General features: G+C 40.8%; 1 protein-coding gene across 2 annotated transcripts in view; it reads right to left on the bottom strand.

Annotated features, from left to right (window-relative positions):
- ndufaf2 (NADH:ubiquinone oxidoreductase complex assembly factor 2) overlaps positions 1-16,555 on the bottom strand; it is a 141,546-nt gene that overhangs the window by 123,996 nt on the left and 995 nt on the right. The window lies entirely within an intron of this gene.

Genomic DNA, 16,555 nt, shown 5'->3' with positions numbered 1-16,555 from the left:
CTGAATTTTCCTGTGTCTATTTGTTAGGAGTTAAATATGAACCTCTATCCATTTCTTACTGAAAAAGGATGTGGTGGTGAAGTACTTATGCTACCTGAGTAAGTCAGAGAAAGGACACTCAAATGCATCATAATTTCCACTGTAATTCTGAAAGCTAAGTTATTTATGTCCTTGAGAAAAGGACCTTATTTACAATACCTGTCCCAGACAATTAAGTAATTCTTAGCTGCATTATGAAAGAGTCTGGCAAGTCACTCATTTGAGTCAAATTGTTATTGTTTTAAGATGCCTCTGTACCACTCATTGCAAATACAAATGGGCAACAAATGCCAGTCATGCCCGCATCTGCAGAATGAATTCTGTTCATGTAAAGAGGAATAGAAATTTGAAATGCTTTTCTGTTGCGTGTTTTTATTGAGGAAGATACAAGAGATCCAAGTGAGCAGGGAAAATGAGGAGTTGAAGGAAATTAGTATTTGTAAGAAGACTGCACTGGAGAAATTAACGAGGCTGATAGTTGATAAGTCCCCAGGCCCTGACAGTGAACATCTCAGTGTATTTATAGAGATGGCTATAGAGATAGTCGATATATAATCATTTTCAAAAATTCCATAGATGCTGGAATGATTCCTGCATAATGGAAACTTGCAAATGTCACAGCACTATTTAAGAGAGGAGCAAAAGAAAAAAAAAAATCAGGGAACTACAGACCTATCAGCCCTATATCAGCAGTGAGGAAAAACGCTAGAATCTATCAATTAGAAAGCACGAGATTAATTAACACTTGGACAAAAATGATCCAATTAAGTATAATCAGTACAGATGTTTGAATGGAAAGTTGTGTTTGACAAACTTGGGGCTTTTTTGAGGATGTACTAGTAAAATTAATAAAAGGAAGGTGATAAATTAACTTAAATTTTCAGAATTCTTTGATAAACGTTTCCTATAGGAGGTTGGGTAGCAAAAAGTGAAAGCACATGGTATAAGAGGTCATGAATTGGCAAGGTTACATTTTTTTTCTTTCATGGGATGAGGAGTCGCTGGCTAGGCCAGCATTTATTGCCCATTCCTAATCGCCCGGTGAGGGGGGGTGGTGCAGTTATGAGTCAACCACATTGCTGTGGGTCTGGAGTCACATGTAGGCCAGACCAGGTAAAGATGGCAGTTTCCTTCCCTAAAAGGACATTAGTGAACCAGATGGGTTTTTCCAACAACCGACAATGGATTCACGGTCATCATTAGACTCTTAATTCCAGATACTTATTGAATTAAAATTCCACCAGCTGCCGTGGCGGGATTCAAACCTAAGTCCCCAGAACACGACCTGGGTCTCTGGATTAACAGTCCAGCGATAATACCACGAGGCTATTGCCTCCAACCCAAATGGTTGGCTAACACAAAGAAATCAGAGAGTAGGAATAAATGGGCACTTCTTGTTAGCAAACAATGTAGAGTCCAAATATAATATTTTCAAATTTGCAAATGATACAAAGCTAAGGAAGAGTGTGGGTTGTGAGGAAAATATAAATTAGCTTCATGAACACTTGGATGGATTAGCGATTCGACAAAAAAAATAGGAGCAGTGAAGTATTGCTTCATTGTACAGAAGTTAGTCTGCACCTGGAGTACTGTGTGCAGCTTTGGTCTCTTTGCCTTATGAAAATTATTATTGATACAGACAGAGTGCAACAGTGGTTCACCAGACCTGTCCCCAGAATGGCAGAAACTATCCTATGAAGAGAAATTGGGCAAACTAGCCCTGCATTCTCTACAATTTCAAAGAATGCAAGATAGGTCTTATATAGACAGGTCTTTCCTCTCTGATGATGTAATAAATTACTTCAAAGAGTAGAGGAATTCTCCCCAGTATTTTGACCAATAGATAACATCAATCTACATCACAAAAACAAACTGTGTGATTGTAACCACATTGCTATTTGTGCTGTGCCTAAATGTTAGGTGTTTCTTACACTCCAACACATGAAACATACTTAAGCAATTTATCATCTATGAAAGAACTTTGGAATTTTTTAAAATTAAATCATGGAAGGTCTCAAGTCTTTCCTTCTTACAAATCCAGAATACAAGTTCTGATTAATAGTTCCAACAGAGTGCTGTTGTTGAAGACTGGTTGCAGGCTGCTTGGTAGGCATCTTGACAATAAGATGATGCAAAATTAGAGATGAGTAAAAGAAGTGCAATTGGGTGGTCTCCCATTTCCTGCTGATCCTTTTCTGGATGTTCTGAAAGATCACCCATGCTAAAAGACTAGGAATTGTTGCTAAGTAATCAGCAATGACACTTTGAAACAAGCCAGTACAGAAGCAGAAAACAAGATCCACTAAAACCATGATAGTGCCTGGACCTTGTGGTTGTCAATTCAGCATAAAGATTACATGTGGAAATTTCTCATTCCACCACTCCATGGGTCAAATCAAATAGAAAGAGGTTTATAGAATGTTTATATGAAGCGTAATTTATTGGACAATAAGCATATACAACTGTTTCCTCTCTTCTGTAAATAATCTTCATATTGAATTTCATATTACAAAGTGCATGCAAAACAACACCATAACCCGTCAACCTGTTCAGAGATGCTATTGCACACCTCTAGTGTGGTGATTCTTGAATTTGGGCCTTCTGATTCAGGGCTAGGGAAACTACCACTGCACCACAAAAGATTCCTTTCAGGTGAGATGCATTTTGGGTTTGATTCAAAGCAATAAATAATAAACAATAAAATCTGGCAGACAGTCAATTATGGAAAGCATTACTGCTGAACTAATCATGTCTGTGCTCTCATTTCTCACTTTTCCCCAGGCATCACTAGGAATTACAATAAGAAGCAGCAGGCACAATTGATTTACCTGTTTTCTTACCCTGAAACAACAGGGCAACATTCAAAACGTATCGAATAGCATCCAGTCCAAACTCAGCAGCTCTCTCAGCAAAAACAGAGAAATGGACCTGAAATTTCTTGCCCTACAGTTTAGCTATCTTTTACTTACATAAGTAAATCTTTAGCTCTTATTGTTTCATTTTCTGAATTGGTTTAATAACAGCTAAAGTACATTTCTCAATCATATCCAAGCACAAAATGATGTTGTTGTTGATGCTAGCATCAAAATCAGATGACACATGGACAGGAATGCCAATTTGAGATAAGTCCAGGTAAACAAAGGTTTTCAAGGACATTTCACCATTTTTTGCTAACGTCTGTGGATTAGCTACCAATTCAAGGCTGGACACGTTATATGGCATCGACTTCTTCTCCAATGTACACAACATCTTGGCCTACGATTAGACAAAGGAAATTTCAGCAATATACCAGCTTGCTCTAAAAGCTCTTTCTCAACCCCAAGGTTTCAACTGAAGATCAGATCCTGTCAGCAGTGGATTTGTCTCAGCAAGATATTCTGCTGATCTGTCTATGTTGATGACAAGGCATGTACAAGAGGTCCCAATGCAAGTCTGGTATTCAGCAGATTTTGAACATGAGTCTGGGAATGAAGAAGGATAAAACTATCTACCTAACTTAAAGTTTATAGACCAGTAGTCTTGCCATTCTGCTCTGTGCACATAGCCTTGGACTGCATATCAGCATCATGGGGAGAAGCTCGACCTCTTTCACCAGAGCTGCTTTTGGTGGTTTCTGAAGATCAGATGACAGGACAAAATACTAAACACAGAGGTTTAGTAGTGATCTGGAGGGTCAAGGACTCACTGCAATGGGATCTTACGTGATTTGGCGGGTCAAACACTAACACCATATTGAGATAGTCAACACTCAGTTGGGGTGGTCAATAGAATACCTATCCCTTGCCTATAAAAGTAAATCTATAAATAGCTTGAATGCACTCTCAGCAGTTAAAAGGAAGCACTGAGAGAAAAAATTCAAAGCTTTACTGAGGAGTTTTGTATTGACTCAGTTTGTCCAGGATTGCTGCACCTGGCACTACCAAATAAAACAAAATAGTGCAGCATTCTTTAAAGGCATACACATATCAAAGGCAGATGGGAAATCCCAAGGCAGCAACTTGACCAAATTGTTTTCGCCTGTGGTATCCTGTCTACTTACACTAGAATCCTTGGGGTCCATACCAGCCTTAGCAACTTCTTACATATACTGGAACCTCAGAAAACACTGCAGAAAATGAACATGGCCATCTTTGCCTCAAACGGATGAGACAAGGAATATATTTAATCTTTAATGACCTTGTGCTTTGTAACATTTAAAATGATAATGAAGGAAACACATTGGGACAAAAACATCTTTTGTATATTTTCAAAATTGCTGAATAAAATTAAACAGATCATAAGCAGTGTATTGTTTGATGATTTTATCAAACTGGTTCATAAAAAGCTCATCACGCTGTTAAGTATTACAAGATACTGACAAAGCTTCCCAATCATTTTCAACTTGAAGATAGGGCACAAAGGGTAATTACACTGCAATGTTAAGAACCTTCACCAGAAAATAAACAATGCATTTCACTCCCACTAACGATGTCTGGAGATTCTCTTGATTGTCTAGAAATAACTAACATTGACCTACCAGCACAAAGTCACTTCTATGACATTAGGAATGATGGTAAGGGCCCTGTAAAATAATATGCACAAAGCTCAATCAGACAGACAGGTATTAATGTGAAATTCCATTATTCATTTTTAAGGATTTAGTATTCTGCACAGCTAACATTCTCACTTTGTTGCAGTCTTACAAAGCTGCCACATGCATAAATAAAAATTACAGCATTAGGCAGTCATTTCAACTTATTTTTTATTTAAATGCTCACAAATGATGAAACACATGCTAGTCCCTGCACTCAACATTCATGTGGGAATAGTAGGTGTGCTAAACTACGATCCCCCTGCCATGTTCTGCTCTTTGACCTCAAATGAGAGCAAGAAGAAAACCATACACACAAAATGCAATTAGAAACCTCATCAATTCACATCCTCTCACACAAATACTTCTGTTGCAATAGACTCACATCTTTTGTCTTTAAACAAAATTCAACAGAACCCATATTTTTATCTGATAGCTTTATTTCAGTTATCATATCCATAGGACACTCTCAAACCACTGACTGCTAGCTTCCCATATTTAAACAACCAATTGAAATCCAATAACTTGTAATTAATATATTCGTCACCTTTTTCCTCATTCCATTAGGTCTCAGACATTCCTTCAAACCATATAACCATATTCGACGATGACAACCTCGTGCTGGCTTTTAACTCCTTTAAAGAAAAGGATATAACTGCATTAGAAGTAGTTCAGAGAAGGTTTACTTGGCTAATCCCCATGGTGTAGAACTTGCCTTCTAAAGGGAAGGGTGGACAGGTTGGGCCTGCATTCAATGGAGTTTACAACAAAGAGAACAAAGAACAGTACAACACAGGAATGCCCTTCAGCCCACCAAGACTGCCTTTCTAAGCTAAAAACCTTTTGCCTCTATGGGGTCCATATCCCTCTATTCCCTGCCTATTCATAATCTGTCAAGGTTCCTCTTATTGTATTTGCCTCTACCACCTCCTCAGGCACGTCTTCTTTAAAGTCAGCCCCTTTTATCTGAAACCTCATCCCCTAGTAGCTGACATTTCTCCCTGGGAAACTGACTCCAACTATATATTCTATCCATTCCTCTCATAATTTTGTAATCTTCTGTCAGGTCGCCCCTCTTCTTTTGATGTTCAAGTGAAAGCAAATCAACTTTGCCCAATTTCGCTACAGAGTTAATATCATAGAATCCCTACAGTGTGGAAACAGGCCCTTCGGCCCAACAAGTCCACACCGACCTTCAGAACATCCAGACCCATCCCCCGATAACCCATCTAATCTACACATCCCTGAACACGATGGGTCTGGATGCTCTGAGGGTCGGTGTGGACTTGTTGGGCCGAAGGGCCTGTTTCCACACTGTAGGGATTCTATGATATTGTGGCCAATTCACCTAGCCTGCACATCTTTGGACGGTGGGAGGAAACTGGAGCACCCGGAGGAAACCCACGCAGACACAGGGAGAATGTGCAAACTCCATATAGACGGTCGGCCGAGGGTGGAATCGAACCCAGGTCCCTGGCGATGCGAGGCAGCAGTGCTGACGACTGAGCCACCGTGCCGCCCTAATACTCTGCTAAGAAGGACACATCCTGGTAATGCAGTTCTGTACCCACTGCAAATCCTCCATTTCCTTCTTCTAGTGTGGTGATCCGAAGATGTACAATATTCCAAATGTGGCCTAATTAAAGTTTGACACAGCTGGTCTCAGTAGTTATGACCATGAAAAACTGTCATCAATTGTCACAAATAAACATCTGGTTCACCAAATCCCTTCAGGGAATGAACCCATCATCTTTACCAGGTCCAGCCTATATATAACGCCAGATCCAGAGATCAACTCTCAATTGTCCCCTGAAATGACTTAACGAGACATTCAGACCAAAGGCAATTAGCTGCAGGCAACAAATGCCGACAGTGCCAGCAATGCCCACATCACATAAAAGAATGCAGAAAAAAAATTCTGGGTACGTGTCCTCATTTTAGGAAGGAAAGGTGTGTACAGACATTAGAAAGGGTTCAAAAGAGACATACTAGAATGGTTTCAAGTTGAGGAAGCTGGGGTCGTTCTCAGACTCGTACAGCACACCTTTGGCCCATCAAGTCTGCACCAACATACGTACACTAATCCCACTATCCAACCTTTGGCCCGTACTCTTGAATGCTATGATATTTCAAGCGCTCATCCACATACATTTCAAAGATTGTGAGGTTCTTGCCTCTACTGCTCTCCCAGGCAGTGGATTCCAGATTCCCACCAACCTCTGGGTAAAAATCATTTTCTTCAAATACCCTTGAAATCACCTGCCTTTCACCTTAACATTATGCTGTCTCATGATGGGCTCTTTAACCAATGGGCTTCTTCCTATCCACGCTGTCTATGTCCCTAATAATCTTATACACCTCAAGTCAGGTCTCCCCTCAGCCTATGTTCTAAAGAGGAACAACCCTAATCTATATCCCAAGTCTGTAACTAAAATGCTCTAACTCAGGCCACATCCTGATGAGTCTCCTCTGCACCCATTCCAGTGCAATCACATCGTTCCTATAGTATGGCGACCAGAGCTGCACACAGTACTCCAGTTGTGGCCTAACTTCTCTTTGGAGTTGGCCAAGAGAAAATTTTGATGGAGGTGTTCTAAAGTTTCAGGGACCCAGACAGAATAGATAGGAAAAACTGGTTTCTGTTGGCAAAGGGCTAATGGACCAGAGCATGCTAATTTATAGTCAATGGCAAAATAACCAAAAATAATGAGAAAATGAAGAAAACATTTACAACATATAGCTAGAATTTAGAATGCAGTATTAAAAGGTGAATAAAGGCAGATTCAAAATAGAATCAAAAAAAATCTCAAAGGTAAAAAACACAGGGGTTCCTGTGAAGCAGCACTGGGGACTACAACTGAGATGCTGCTATGAAGAACTGACATATGATAGATAATTGGCTTACTGTGCTGTAATCAATGATGCTATCACTGTGAACATTGCTTTGTGATGTCTTCAATATATTTTATAAAGCTTCAAAATTAGGCACACATGAAGTCAACAGGCAGAAACTAGTAATTATCGTCACTCCAGCCACTCAAACTACTTTGATGACTGTTCAAAGTCTGTTTTAGCCTCTACAATCCAAAACAATTTATCAGTTAAAATGATAATGAAGTCTTGATTGAACAAAAATTCCCAATACTAATACAGCCAGTTGAATTAAGAGGTGCAGATACTTTACAACAGTTAGTCTCCGGAAATGGTAAATATGTACCACAACATAAGTGATCATAGCACAAATACTGACAAGAGACAATTGTAAACAAGCATCATTAAAATTTTCTGACTCTAAAGTCGGCAGATTGAAGACAGAATTGGTAAAAATGCCAACAATATTACCAAAAACAAGCTGGAGTAGAGAAAGATGTAAAATTGTTTGACAAATGTTTCAGTTAACTCTACTGTACAAGTAATTCAACCACTTAGTCTGACACTACTGCAATATCAATTCAAAAAACTAGCAATGAAACTCATGCCCAGGAAGCTACTGTAGAAAACTAACTAATTGTCTTTTCTCCGGAAAAAGGAATATAGAAATTCCTTATAATTGCATTATTCTTAAAACATGAAATAGTAAGACATCAAGAGAACAGAAGTACTGTTATCATTGTTACAATAGTAATATCATGACTCACTGGTGTAGTGTGCTAGAAATCAGGTCCCACTATTCCCAGATTTGCCACAAATTTTAAGATTCAATGAAACTACCACAAATCCTAATTTGCCTCTGACTTACTGCCACTCAGGGTAAAAGCAAACCATACCAAGTCCTTTCATCGATTTTTAAAAAATCTTCTTTGCAATATCCTTAACAGTAAGACAGTAAATGAATGGGATTTCTAATTTCTGTCAATTAAGCTTTACCCTTTTTAAAACATCCCCTCCCCGCTCACAAACCACAAATATTACGAGTAGAGGGGATAAACTATTCAGAGGAACACAGTTTTGTGTCACCAGTCCAAGATCACAAGACCAGATGGGTTAACTCCACAATCACTTTCCTTTCTTCATTGACAGCTTGATGTTTTATTCACAGCTATGATTACACTGTAGTTCACTGGTTCCTTTGTTGGACTCGGGATCTTTGCTGTCATCTCTGGGTTTTAAAATTATTTCTTTTGACAGGAACTCGAGGGCACAGGTTTACAGAACAAGGGGAGTAGAAAAGAAAGGTCATTGCAGCTAACTTATGTAGGTCTTGTTTAACTCCCTTCACATGGTCCATGTTAAAATTAATCCTGATCAGTTGGAGGCTTATTGTAATGCTGAGCTCATAACAGCTCAGGCTGAATCCATAACAATGTCCCCTAAGTGACGTTGTTTCATTTACACCAGTCAGCTTCACTTGTTTTCCCAAAGCTGCAAACAACTGCTTGCACTTTCTCTCCTTTTTAAAAACTGTCTATTCTTCTCATTTTCAGGCCATAGTCCAAAGAAATAAGAAGCTGTTGTTTCTTAAAGTGATGAAAAGCTAAGCATTTTTTAAGCAGAATACTGCCACCAATTTTTTTTTCCTGTGTAGTCTAGAGGTTAGTGAGTAGCTTGTGGTGAAGGTTGAACCATGAATAAATCTCAGCACCAAAGTCACATATCTTGGGTAACAAGACAAGGTTAATTACATCTTAGAAATTAGAGTTGGGTTACACTTTTTTGATGGTAACAGTAATGTGTGAAGACATACTGAGTCCAATTGCAACTGTCTAGAACAGTCCAATACTCCACAACAACCTGAAACTGTCCCATGCTCCACCTAGTGACTGTATTAAAGATCAGAGTTGGTGAAGCTTCAGCTTAGCTCCTAGACTAACTTTTTACATCTAATTTCTCATACAATAATCATCAGTGTGGACAATTGAAACAGCATTACAACTACCTGTTATGAACAATTCCTTTCTGTTCAAACCCAGAGGACAAGTTTGCATGCCAAGCTAACCGAGAAGTAATTTTCTATGAAATACATTGTGCTAGTTCAACAGAAAAATATTGCAACATGGTTACGCAACAGTGTGAACTATTTTCTAGGAATTTTAAAATGTTTGGTGATAATTTAAAAGAACTCAATTTAAAGTAGGTCAGTGATACACATCGCATAAACAAAAACAAAATTCCAATAATTTATATTGTCAGGACAGAGAGTAAGGTTTGTTAGGATGGAAGTAGACAGGAATATGCATTGCTGCTACAGTGGGTGTATCTACTGACTGCCACACAAGTCTAACTGCTGTTAAGTCAGATGTTAGCTATAAATCAATTATTACATATTATTCAGGTGAAAACATTGATTTGGATTTTCCCGGTGTGCCTGGGAAGCAACATATACTGACTGACTCTGTGTGTGTGTGTGTGTGTGTGTGTGTGTGTGTGTGTGTGTGTGTGTGTGTGTGTGAGAGAGAGAGAGAGAGAGAGAGAGAGAGTGAGGTCAAGTTAGAAACATGCTTTGCTCTGTAAATGAAAGGTAACACTGACTGAAGATTGGCTTCAATATTGTTATTTGCCAACTACTTTTGCAGCAGATGACAAATGCAGATAAATCAGCTTAATTATTGTTTGATTAGGAAGTTTTTGGCCGGTTAGGAAATGGTTTAAAGCTTCAAGCAATGTGATAAAAGCATTGAACACCAAGTCACTCTTTTCTCAAACTGTGACTGTGCAAATTGGACAGTTCTGCCTTTCAGGTTTCTGCATCAATAAGCTATGTTTTATTGATGTGCAACCGCAAATTACTTTTTCTATAATACTTATTTGATGAAGGAAATTTGCATACAGGCAAGTTGGCTGACCAAACATTCTTCAGAATCAGTGATTTTCATTTGAAAATGCTGCCATCTTCTGGACAGAAATACCATATTTATTACAGTGGAACAGAATTCATTGTTGAATTTCTTGCTGCCTATCAAATTAGCCAAAAATTATGAAAATGCTATTGATGGAAAGTAAGCTCCTATATCGGTTATCTGTTGCCAGAAATACAAAGTATGCTGCAATGCAGTACGTTCTTGTATAACCATCAGTCGTAAATGTATTCTTATTCAGTGTGATGTTAATTTCTTTTGGTCTTATGTAAAGCTAAATTAGCCAGTCAGCTTCATTTTGAAGAGTCTTCTACTACTTCCTGACTCACTCTAGCTCCCTAACAGAACCCAACTACAGCTTATAAATTGGTTTGAAAAGGAAAATGAAATCTGCTTAAAGTCATGATTTTCATGAAAACCATTCCAACTTAAAGTGAGGACCATATTGTCAGTACACATTTTTAGAATAAGAATGTTGATAAAGTACTGCTTTGACTAAAAGTCTTCAATAATGCACTCTAACGTTTCAGTGGTAAAGACCAAGTATTGCATATGGTGCAGATAAAGAATTCTGGATTTTTCTCCTCATCTCAAGCAACACTTAGAACTGAACTCTCGATCCCTGCGCTACATAAAAGAAAACAACCAAATTTCCCTGTATATGAACAGCCCAGTGACATTCCATGAGTCAGGAGATAAAAGTACTAAGAGTCACTGCCAACAAATGCAGGCCTTGCCAGTCTCCATTGGCCCTCAAGAAAGTGGTGGTGAGCCCTCACCATTATTAGGGTGGCATGGGTGGCAAAGTGATGAGCACAGCTGCCTCACAGCACCAGGGACCTGAGTTCCATTCCATCCTGGAGTGACTGTCTGTGTGGAATACTTTCTGCCAAGTATTCCAGTTTCCTCCCATAGTCAGAAGATAGGCAAGCTGGAATAGCCATGTTGAATTGTCTGCAGAATATAGGGATGTGCAGGCTAGGTGATTAGCTATGGTAAATACAGGGTTACAGGGATAGGGTGGGGGGGCTAGGTTTGGATAGGATGCTCTTCAGAGCTGATTTGATGGGCCAATTGGCCTCTTTCCACACTGTAGGGATTCTATGATAAAAATCCATGGTCATCCACAGTCCATGTGGTGTATATATAACCAGAGTACTGCTAGGAAGAGAGTACCAGAATTTTAGTATGATGACATTGAAGGAATGGTGATATAATTTCAAATGAGAATAGTGTGTGGTATTCCAGGTGGTAGAGTTCACAGGTTTGGAAGATGCTGTCATGTAAAGCCATTCTCATCTCATCCAATTTGTGCAATTGGACCAAAGTGTGTTGAAATCAGGAGCTTAATGACCCTGTCAAACTCAAACTGAATGTTACAAAATGGTTACATCTGTGGAGAGGAAACAACGTTAACATTTAGGATCCAGTGACCCTTTTCAGAACTCTGGGTTGTTCAGAAGGGCCACTGGATTCAAAACGTTAACTCTGCTTTCTCTCCACAGATGCTACCAGAGATGCTGAGTTTTCGAAGCAGTTTCCATTGTTGTTTCTGATTTCCAGTTTCTGCAGTTTTTTTTAAATTATGAGATGGTTAGCATTGTGTAGATACAAAGTGAAAGTGACATCAATTATATCTTGGTGCCAGGGTCAAGGATGGCATAGAATGGCTGCAGGGCTTTGTTTGTAACATGAATGATTTGGATAAAAATATAGGTAGGTCTAATTAGTAAGTTTGCAGATGACATGTTTTTTGAAACTTGCGTCACAGACAGAGTGGTTAAGAAGGTGTTTAGCACACTTGCCTTCATTGCTCAGGCCATCGAGTATAGGAGTTGAGACATCATTTTAAGGTTGAGTAGGACATTAGCGAGGCTCCTTCTGGAGGACTGTATGCAGTTCTGGTCACTCTGCTGTAGGAAGAATACTATTAAATTGGAAGAGATTGACAAGGACGTTGCTGGGACGGGAGGGTTTAAGTTATAAGGAGAAGCTAGATAGGCTAGGGCTTCTTTCACCGAAGCACAGAAGGTTGATGTGCGATCTTTATAGACATTTATAAAATTAAAGAGGAGTAGTGATAAGGTGGATAGCAAAAGTCTTTTCCCTATGGTAGGCGAATTCAAAACTTGAGGGTATTGTTTGAAGGGGAAGAGGAGAAAGATTTTAAAAAGTGACCTGAGGGACAACCTTTTCACAGAAGGTGGTTCAGCTGTGGAATGAACTGACACAGGAAGTGGTAGGTACAGGTACAGTTTGAATTTGATTTATTGTCACGTGTACTTAAATGTAGTGAAAAAGCTTTATTTACAAGCAGTACAGACAGATCATAGGTTGAAAAAAAAAACTCAGGTTACATTGCACAGGGTGTGCGCTAGGCAAGGTTAATATTTGCAAGATCAGCATTATTTTGAAACCAGAGAGTCCATTCATCCGTCTAACAACAGCCGAGAAGAAGCCGTTCCTGAACCTGCTGGTGCTTGCGTTCAAACTTCTGTATCTTCTGCCTGTTGGAAGTGCATGTAGGAGAGCATGGCTGGGGCGTGATGGGTCTTTGTTGACAGCCTTTCAACAGCAACGAGCCGTGTAAATTAAGTGTATGGATGAAAGAGACAACAAGGTGCAGGGCTGGATGAACACAGCAGGCCAACCAGCATCATAGGAGCAGAAAGGCTGTATAGATGAAAGGTTGGCTTTGGTGATGGTCTGTGCTGTGCACACAACCTTCTGTAGTTTCTTACAGTCCTGGGCAGAACAGTTGCTACACCAGGCCATTATGCCCCTAGACAGTATGCTTTCAATTGGTGAGGGTCCTTATGGATATGCCAAATTTCTTGAGCTGCCTGAGGAAGAAGGTGTTGATGTGCCTTCTTGACTGCCGCATGTATGTGGGAGGTCCAGGACAGGTTGTTGTTTATCGTCACTCCGAGGAACTTGACACTCTCCACCCTCTCAACCGCAGTTCCATTTATGTAGATGGGTGGCATGTTCTCATTCTTTCTATCTGAAGTCAATGATCAGTTCTTTAGTTTTGCCAATGTTGAGACAGAGGTTGTTCTCGCTGCACCATGTCACCAAGCCTTCTATCTCCTTTCTGTATTCTGACCTGTCTTTGTTAGATATCTGTCCTACCATGGTGGTATCGTCAGCAAACTTGGAAGATGGTGTTTGTTCAGAATTTGGCAACATAATTGTGTACAGACAGTAGGAGGCTGTGGACACATCCTTGGGGGGGCTCCAGTGTTGAGTGTAATCGTGGAGGAGGTGCAGTTGTCTATCTTCACCAACTGCAGATTTTGGGTCAGAAAGCCAAGGAGCCAGTTGCAGAGGGTGGAGCTGAAACCAACGTCATGGAGTTTTGAGATCAGTCTGGAGGGGTTAATAGTGTTGAAGGTGGAGCTATAGCTGAAGACTAGGAGTCTGACGTAGGTGTGTTTGTTGTCCTGATGTTCCAGGGCTGAGTGCAGGGGTAGGGAAATGGCATCCGCTGTGGACCTGTTGTGTCGGTAGGCAAACTGTAGGGGCAAAAAATCAAGGCTGGCTGGGAGACTAGAGTTGATGTGGGCCATGACCAGCCTCTCAAAGCACTTCATGATTATTAAGGTCAGAGCCACTGGGAGGTAATCATTAAGGCACGTTGCACATGCTTTCTTAGGTACTGGGATGATGGTGGTCTTCTTGAAGCAGGTGGGGACTTTGGCTTGTAGGAGAGAGAGGGTGAAGATGTCGGTGAATACCTCTGCTAGTTGGTCTGCACAGGATCCAAGTGCTCATCCTGAGACTCCGTCTGGGTCTGTCACTTTCCTCAGCTCGACTCCCAGGAAGGCCGATCTGACGTCTGCAAAAGTGACAGTGGGCACAGCTGCAACCGGGGCTGTCAGGGCTGGTGACACCACGCTGCTGGCATTCTGCTCAAATCGAGCATACAAAGCATGGAGTGCATCAGTGAGGGATGTGTCTTTGCTCTGCTTCATTTTGAGTCCCATAATGTTGTTCAGGCCTTGCCAGAGGCGGCTGGAGTCTGTTTATTAGTAACCGACCAAACAGTTATAATATTTAAGAGACATTTGGACAGGTACATGAATAGCAAACATTTAGAATCATAGAGCTGCACAGCATGGAAACAGACCCTTCAGTCCAACTCGTCCATGCCAGCCAGATATCCTAAATTAATCTAGTCCCATTTGCCAGCATTTGGCCCATATTCCTCTAAATCCTCCCAATCATATACCCATCCAGATGCCTTTTAAATGTTGTAATCGTACCAGCCTCCACCACTTCCTCTGGCAGCTCATTCCCTACACGCATCACCCCATGAAAAAGTTGCCCCTGAGGGCCCTCTTATATCTTTCCCTCTCACCTTAAAGGATATGGGCCAAATACAGACAAGTGGAACTAATTTAGTTTGGAAAATTTAGTTGGCATGGATGAGTTGGACCAAAGGGTCTGTTTCTGTGCTAATATGACTCTGCCATGCCCACGTAAGTACCAGCGATTTAGATAGGAAAGGAGAGGAGGTATGAATGCAGATTGAAAAGTAGGATCTCCAAAGCAGTAATCTCACAACTCTTTCTAGTCCATGTGCTAGTGAGCACAGAAATAAGAGAATTTAAGAATTGAACATGTGGCTGAAGAACTGGCATTGGAGGAGGCATCAGATAGTTCTGGTTAGGATCTGTACAAGATGGAGAGGCGGCAGCTTTGTAGGACCAGTACTAACATCCTCATGTGGGAGATTTGCTAGCAGGAGGATGGGAACCTAAGAGCAAGCTCTGCTTCGAGGGAAGCAAAGCAAGTAAAAAAGAAAGCAGAAGCATGCTAAGCAAATACACAAAACAGAGAAACCAATAAAAAGCACCAACCTATTCCATCAAACAACGAAGGCAATAACAACATCCTTAGAGTTTCTCCTACGTGCTGGGGAGGTCAAACACCCATTTCAAAACTCACCAACAAAATGGAAACGTTCATTCATACGGGCAGATTGGATTCAGAATTGCCTGACCCTTAGAAGACAAAGGGTGGTAGTGGATGGAAAATATTCAACGTGGTGCTCACTTACGAGTGGTGTACCACAAGGATCTGTTCTGGTTCCTCTTCTATTTGTGATTTGGATGAAGGAGTGGAAGGGTGGATTAGCAAGTTCGCGGATGATACGAAGGTGGGTCACGTTGTGGACAGTGCGGAGGGCTGTTCTAGGTTACAAGGGGACATTGATAGAATGCAGAGCTGGGCTGAGAAGTGGCAGATGGAGTTTAACCCTGAAAAGTGTGAGGTGATTCGTTTTGGAAGGACAAACTTGAAAGCAGAATCCAGGGTTAACGGAAAGATTCTTGGCAGTGTGGAGGAGCAGAGGGATCTTGGGGTTCACGTCCACAGTTCCCTGAAAGCTGCCACCCAGGTGGATAGAGTTGTTAAGAAGGCGTATGGTGTGTTAGCTTTCATTAATAGAGGGATTGAGTTCAAGAGCGGTCAAGTTCTGCTCCAGCTATACGAAAGCCTGGTTCGGCCACATCTGGAGTATTGTGTCCAGTTCTGGTCACCTCATTACAGGAAAGATGTGGAAGCGTTGGAAAAGGTGCAGAGGAGATTTACCAGGATGTCGCCTGGAATGGAGGGAAGGTCTTATGAGGAAAGGTTGAGAGAGCTAGGGCTTTTGTCTTTAGAACGACGGAGGATGACAGGTGACTTGATAGGAGGTGTACAAAATGATCAGAGGTATAGATAGAGTGGACAGCCAGAGACCTTTTCCTAGGGTGGAGGTAGCTTTTACGATGGGACATAGTTTTAAAGTGAGTGGAAATAGATATCGGGGAGACGACAGAGGTAGGTTCTTTACTCAGAGTGGTAGGGGCGTGGAATGCATTGCCGGAGAGGGTAGTGGAGTCAGCCTCATTAGAGGCATTTAAGCAGCTATTAGATAGGCATATGGATGATAGTATATGGTAGCGGTGGAGGTTAGATAGACATTAGGTTTCGGGTAGAAGTTCAGCACAACACTGTGGGCCGAAGGGCCTGTACTGTGCTGTACTGTTCTATGTTCTAAAAGACACTAAGAACTAGAAACATGCAAAAGCAAAGTTGAGGTATCCATGCACAAAACTCCAAACATCTCATATACCCAGTGCTTCAAATACCACCTATCCATCAT

This window comes from Rhincodon typus, chromosome 1, assembly GCF_021869965.1.
Source record: "Rhincodon typus isolate 14 chromosome 1, sRhiTyp1.1, whole genome shotgun sequence".
Classification (NCBI taxonomy): Eukaryota; Metazoa; Chordata; class Chondrichthyes; order Orectolobiformes; family Rhincodontidae; genus Rhincodon; species Rhincodon typus.
This window is presented reverse-complemented; position numbering and strand designations above follow the sequence as displayed.